At 44.7% G+C, this 7,500-nt stretch overlaps 1 protein-coding gene across 1 annotated transcript in view; it reads left to right on the forward strand.

Moving 5' to 3' along the window:
* Positions 1 to 7,500, forward strand: part of grip1 (glutamate receptor interacting protein 1) — a 426,493-nt gene that overhangs the window by 397,142 nt on the left and 21,851 nt on the right. The gene's annotated exons all lie outside the window — the stretch shown is intronic.

Raw genomic sequence — 7,500 nt, forward strand, 5'->3', positions numbered from 1 at the left:
TGCAGCTGACACTACAGTTATGCGGAGTAGAGCTTTATTTCTTGGCTGGATTGTCCAAAAGCCATATGGGGCATTTGCCCGGTGGACTGTTGATGATTTTGGCCTGGCCCTCCCCTCAATAGACAGTCCTCATGCCGCTACAACAGGCCTCTCCGAAATAGTCATATATAATATATATAAGGCATTTTGGATGTTGCCGTCAAAATAGCTCATAGACGGTGGGCTAGATTTCGTAGCTCCTTTAGAAAACGAGTTTCGTTCTCACTCTCGAGTGGCAACTTGATTTTTCTAATATGACCTCCTGACAATATGTAAAGCAATATTCTGGCTGTTGCCACGCTGAAAAGTTGCACGTTTATATTAAAAAATAACGAAAATAAAAAAGACTGGGGATGACGTCACATAATGCACAGTCAATGGGAAGTCTCCGCCCCTCAAAGTTGAAAAGGGAATATTTATCCGCATATCGGGCTTTTTTCATGGGCAGATAATTCACCTAATCATTGAAACAACGTAGGTATTTCATTCCTGACCATTTTCCTGTTACTGGAAAAAATAACACAGCTTGCATTTCTTTACTGACACGTAGTTTTTTGGCGAATTGATCTACCCCCGTCACCTCATTGCTCTATTGCTTTGAGGGAACAGACCTGTCCTCTTTTTGACATTTATCTCTCGTTGCCCAATGATGGTCAAACAGTCGAACACTAACAGCGAAAAAGAGCACTTCTGAAAGTTTGAGAAAAATATATTTTTTTGCATGTACACAACAAGTGAGCCCACTTACCCCCCAACTTGTAACTTTTTGCCATGAAATCTGACGGTTCCGGGTAGCATGCACGCGCTAGCTGTATTCTGCCTCGTTGACTTTGCATTGACGTGACGTCACTCGGTTGGCTATTATTTGTTGTCATTTTTATAAATCAATGTGCAAGTTTTGAGGATGGCAACAGCCAAAATATTGATTAATGGGTTGTCAGGGGGTTATATAAGCAAAAATAAAGTTGCCACTCGTTAACACCAACGAACTGACAAGATATGAGACATATTAGTGTTATCAAGTATATTAACGGTAACACTTTATTTTAGGGATACATCTATTAGCACTAACACATACAATGTGCCTGTATAAGTAACTTATAAGGCATGTACAAAGCAAAATCAAACATTTGTTAGGCATGTATTCGCAAATGTCTTGTTCATGCACAATAAGGGATTTATTACCAATTTGAATTCAAATTTAACCTTAGTAAGGACCTAGTAGGCCTTAGCGTTTGCTTAGTACATGCCTAACAAGTTACTTATGCAGGCATTAACATTGTATGTATTAGTGCTAATAGATGTGTCCCTAAAATAAAGTGTTACTGAATAAGTATATCACATTGTCTCTCTCAATGTCTAGTGGACGGCTCTTGACTGAAAATGCCCGGCCCGATTTGTGTGTCCCCACCCAGCCCTGGCCCTACGCAGAATAAAACCAAAGCTGTGTGTGATAATTGCAGCATTTGCATGCAAAGCACAGCGGATGCCTTTGCCTTGCAACACGGTGCTTTAGTTAATAACTCACTTTTGTATGCAAATGCGCGTGTCTAATAAGAGGTGACTAAGCACTGACTGATGGTGTACTGTATCAACATTAGATCTGCTGCTGTACATTTGTTTTGTGCTTTGTAAACTATATTAGTGTTATCAAGTATATTAACAGTGATGTATTCATGCGTTCCTACTGTACTGTGTACTTTAAGGCAGGTGTCAGCAATTAACTTTGAGGAATAAGCATCTCGTTCATGTAGTCAAATGTCATTTGGCACCTTCATTGTTGTTGTTTTTTTAACAACAGGTGTGTGGGTGTGGATTTGTTTGAGTGTGTTTGATTGGTGTTTGTGTGTGGGGGTGTGTATGAGAGAGAGAGAGAGAGAGAGAGAGAGAGAGAGAGAGAGAGAGAGAGAGAGAGAGAGAGAGAGAGAGAGAGAGAGAGAGAGAGAGAGAGAGAGAGAGAGAGAGAGAGAGAGAGAGAGAGAGAGAGAGAGAGAATGTGTACGTGCCTGTGTGTCTGTGTGCATGTTAATTATTATAACTAGGAGTCATCTGTGGGCATTTCATGGTTCTGTAACCATGGCGATGCCAGCTAAGGTTTCATCCTGATGGGCACGGGCAAACAAACACAAGCACCCGTCCCTCTCCTCTCTCCTCTCCTCTCCTCTCCTCTTCTTTCCTCTCCTCTCCTCTCCTCTCCTCTCCTCTCCTCTCCTCTCCTCTCCTCTCCTCTCCTCTCCTCTCCTCTCCTCTCCTCTCCTCCTCTCCTCTCCTCTCCTCTCCTCTCCTCTCCTCTTCTCTCCTCTCCTCTCCTCTTCTCTCCTCTTCTTTCCTCTCTATTCCTCTCATCTACTCTCCTCTTCTAATTAATACTGGACATAGCCTTGTTATTGTACCCAACTCAACATCTAATTTCCACTCCCTAGAAGCATGGCCAAACTAAAGTGTGTGTGTGTGTGTGTGTGTGTGTGTGTGTGTGTGTGTGTGTGTGTGTGTGTGTGTGTGTGTGTGTGTGTGTGTGTGTGTGTGCGGGTGCGGGTGCGGGTGCGGGTGCATGTCTGTCTGAGTGTGCCCAGCTCCTTTTCTAAGTTTCAGATTAAAAAATGAAAACAATAGGCTATGTGTGTACAGCGTATGCATATGTGCCTTTGTTATGCTACCTAACGCTTTAGTTCTACTCCCCATACGTTTTGTGCAACATGATCTCCAAAAATTCCGTGCTCCTGGACACGGATGTTAAGGACACGAAATCCGTGTCCAGGAGCACGGATTTTGCCAAAATTCCGCTCTCCTGGACACGGAATTGTCACACAGAAGTGCTCTCTCCATACTCCCACAGTTCTATGTTTCCACAGTCTTTTTTCTCATTTCAAATATTTTATCAGGTTGGGGTTAGGGACTGTTTTGGTCTGGGCACAGCTATTATTCTTTCATTCATTATATGAATGTGATAGTCTATCAACCAACTGGAAAAGGTATTTCTCAAAAATATGTCTTTAATGACAGATTAAGGTTAGGGAATGTTTTGGTCAGGGCACCACTTAAATTACTATAGCATTATTTTGTTTAGGATTAGCATTTGGTATGTATTTTCTAATGATAGAGTTAACATAGTGCTAGGGTTAGGGTTAGGGTTAGGGTTAGGGTTAGGGTTAGGGTTAGAAAGCACATCCGTGGGAACATAGAAAGCACTTCCGTGTGCCCATCACGGAAAACAATGCCGTGTCCAGGAGCACAGAATTTTGGCAAAATCCGTGCTCCTGGACACGGATTTCGTGTCCCTAACATCCTTGTCCAGGAGCACGGAATTTTTGGAGATCAGGCTGATTTTGTGTGTGTGCATGCGTCCGTGCATGTGTGCATTGTGTATATGTGCACGTGTCTTAAGTTTTATCCCCAACACTTTATTTCTGTTCTCCGTAGTATGTGAGTGTCTGCGTGCGTGCGTGCGTGCGTGCATGTGTGCGTGCGTGCGTATGTGTATATTTGCAGAAACCCTTGTTATCATGTTCAAAGCTCTATTTATGATTTCCATAAACATCAATATCTAGATAATATAGATATCAAGAATCAAGATAAAGATTTCAACAATCAAGATAGCTAGTTACAATGAGTAGTTATTGTAAAGTGTTACCAAGAATAAAATAAATGTCAAGATGCTTTTACCCTATCCTCACAGTGGACACAGGCACATAGGCAGACAGACCGATATGCAGATAGGCAAGCATGGGTGTAATGAATTCTGAGCATAATTACGATGGGATGTAACAAATTTATTTTTTTTAGATATAATTGCAAGTGCATAATAGGCTGCTACTCTGAAATAAGCACGGAGCTCGGAGGCGTTTGAGAGAGAGAGTCTTTTGAGGGCCTTGGTAGTTAATTTACTCCTATGCGTGCTTGCGTGCGTGCGTGCGTGCGTGCGTGCGTGCGTGCGTGCGTGCGTGCGTGCGTGCGTGCGTGCTTGGAAGAAACCGTGTGTGTGTGTTTAGGAGTGTTTGTGCGTGTTTAGGGGTGTCTGTGGGTGCAAGAGTGAATGCTTTTTAGAGCCCGTGCGTGCATGCGTAACTGCGTGAGTGCCTGTGTGAGTACGTGCGTGCATGCGTGCTTGCGTGTGTGTGTGGACATCTTGGTCAATTCAACCTCGCCTCTAAGCACTCTCTGTCATTCTCAATCAATTCTCACTTACTAGCGAGATAAATTTTGGTCTTTCTGACAGTTACAAGCGCAAGACCAACCCTCCCATTTCACTCCCACTCCCTGGCCTACACCTTTGTGTATGTGTGTGTGCATATGTGCGTGCGTGCGTGCGTGCCTGCGTGCGTGCCTGCGTGCGTGCGTGCGTGCGTGCGTGCCTGCGTGCGTGATTGTGTGTGTGTGTGTGTCTGTGTGCGTGCGTGCTTCTGTTCCTTCTCCTGTGTGCCCCTTTCCTCTTTCTTCATGAGCGAGTTCCACACACACAAACACACACACACACACGGGCATGCGCACACACATGCACACTCACTTGCTGAGCAAGTTATGCTTTGCACACACACACAGGCATTCACACACACAGACACAGAGACACAGACACACACACGCACACAAGCACACAAGCACACACACAAACACACTCCTACACACACTTTGGTCCAGTGTCCCCCTAAGCCATGAGCTGCCACATGAATCATAGATGTTTGCACAGGCAGAACCAACTGCAGCAGCCCAATCCCCTCTCTCGATCTCTCTCTCTACCTCTCGATCTCTCCCTCTCTCCTTTTTTATTTCTTCCTTCTCTCTCTCTCTCTCTCTCTCTCTCTCTCTCTCTCTCTCTCTCTCTCTCTCTCTCTCTCTCTCTCTCTCTCTCTCTCTCTCTCCTTCACTCGTTCTATTCCATTCCTTCTGTCTCTTGCTGATTCTCTCCATCTTGTATCTCTCTTGTTCCTCATGATTCTCTCTGTCTCTCTCTGTCTCTCTCTCTGCCTCTCTCTCTCTCTCTCTCTCTCTCTCTCTCTCTCTCTCTCTCTCTCTCTCTCTCTCTCTCTCTCTCTCTCTCTCTACCGCCATGCCTTTCCTTTCTCCCACATACATTATAGATGAGTATGCATTAAAGAACATTAACCCAGACCTGTGTGTGTGTGAGAGAGATTTTTTTGAGAATGTGAGTAGGGATGTGTGTGTGTGTGTGTGTGTGTGTGTGTGTGTGTGTGTGTGTGTGTGTGTGTGTATGTGTGTGTGTGTATGTGTGTGTGTGTGTGTGTGTGTGTGTGTGTGTGTGTGTGTGTGTGTGTGTGTGTGTGTGTGTGTGTGTGTGTGTGTGCGTGCATGCTCGTGCGCGTGCGCGTGCGCGTGCATGCGTACGTGTGTGAGCAAAAATTAGACAGACTGCAAGCTAGTAGGGAAGGGAAGGATGACTTTAGAGTACTGGTGTGTGCGTATGCCCATTGCCATCTGCTCCCCTTGCACTGCTCTCTGTCCTGCCTCCTCCTGACAGGTGAATGTCAAAAAAAATGACACTCACACACATCACACACACATGCACGCACACACACCATCACACCTTCTGCCTTCAGTGAAAACACTGCAAGTGGGAGACATCAAGGAACAAAGACTGACAGTCATACAGACAGACAGCAAAGGGACAGTAAAGGAAGAGACTAGTGGAAAAGAGTGCATGTGGGTTTAAAGGCCTCCGCACACCGGTTCCGACAAAGTGCAGACCTCTGTCCTGGCAACGTTCGATTCCACTGTTGAATATGACCCCGCACACCAACGCTGACGTCCCCGTATGTCTGCAGATGTCAGCTGCTGATATGAGGAGAGCTTTTTTTTGTTGGAGTCGCCCCTTTTTATCCATGCTCTGTTATGATGAAATTGACAGTTGCTGCTGCTGTGAGGAAATTGTGGCAGTGTACAGGTGTTGCCGAAATATTCACAGGGCAATCTTACGGAATGTCGTGGTTTTCACACACAATTCTGTGAAGATGTCATAGCTGCAGTATGATGGCTATGTTCTACACCAGGGGTGCTCAATAGGTCAATCGCGGTCGACCAGTCGATCGCGGAGGCAGTATTGGTAGATCGTAGGAAGACACTTAAAAAAAAAAAAAGTTCCCTATGGATACCCAGAATCTGACAGGCTAACTCCAGGCGTCTACACTGTAAATAGCCTACCATAAACACAACGACGTCTTCAGATAAGGAGGATAACTGTCAAGCGCCACACTCAAACTCTTCATAAGTCATAACATCGGAGCACAAAAAAATAGGACGGCATGAGGCGTTTGCCGATACCGTGCGCTATATGTTCAGTTAGTACAGGCAGCGTCTCCGCTCAAAAGAAACAGCCAGAGAAGACAACAACAGCCCGAACACCGGCAATCCCCTGCTTTCCCCCCTTTTAAACAATGCTCTGAGAAGTGCAGGCAAGATGCAACTCCCGCATTGAGCGTGGAGTTGGCTACTTCGATTAGATTTCATAGGCACGCGTGCGAGGGGAGAGTGAATGATGTGTGCCTGTTTAACCTGAGTGCAGGCGCGTCTTTTCAAATGGTCTGTTCAGCGCGGCCGCTAGACAGAGAGCGCGCTTTTCGGTCAATTCAGTAGATTTCTCCTTGTTTATTTTTTGGAACTAGGGATGTCTGTAACGTCCACGAAGACAATATCATCCACGTGAAAACGCCAAACGCCCGCTAACCGCTGTTCTGTCTACTTCTCACAGCGGCATTAAAAAAGTCTTCCACGAAATCCCAAACCAACAACCCTTCAAATAGGTGACAGCAAGCATGCACACATGAAATAACACTTCAGGGAGGGAGAAAATAGCTCTGCACTCATATTAAAGTGAAAAGGGGGTTACATAAAATCTGTCCGGAAACCAAGAGGGCACATCAATAAATTCATTAATATTATGTTCATTTATGAAAATTACATTTAGCCCATCATAAACTTGATAGCCTACTATGGTCTCCCTTTGTGATCAAAAAAGGTCTGTAGGCTATGAGGTTGTTATTCAACGCTGATTCACCTTTCATTATTATTGATGTGTAGGCCTATATAGGCCTACAAATACATGTTCATATTGTGTTAAAATTGCATTTCTAACATCTGTATTTTCAAATGTTCTCCCCCGAACCCCCAGTAGATCACTTCCACACACCCATTTCAATAAGTAGCTCACATGTTGAAAAAGTCTGAGCACCCCTGTTCTACACGTTGCAGAGTTCTCTTGTCAATCTTATTATGTCTTTGTCCTTCGCTGTCCCCTATCGTTCTATGCAGTACCTATCATTTCATTCTTACCTTTTAAGCTGTACGATTGGCAAGCACGGTGTATGGTAGAGACTATTGGAATGCTTTATACGTGTGGCGATACTGTGATGATGCTAATCTATTCCATGATGGCCATAGGTGTGCACAGATAGGGAGAGGTGGTGCTAAAGCACCTGCCCCTTTTGCTTTGGACAGAAAATGTTCTCTAGC

The sequence above is a fragment of the Engraulis encrasicolus genome, chromosome 12 (genome assembly GCF_034702125.1).
Source record: "Engraulis encrasicolus isolate BLACKSEA-1 chromosome 12, IST_EnEncr_1.0, whole genome shotgun sequence".
In the NCBI taxonomy this organism is placed as follows: Eukaryota; Metazoa; Chordata; class Actinopteri; order Clupeiformes; family Engraulidae; genus Engraulis; species Engraulis encrasicolus.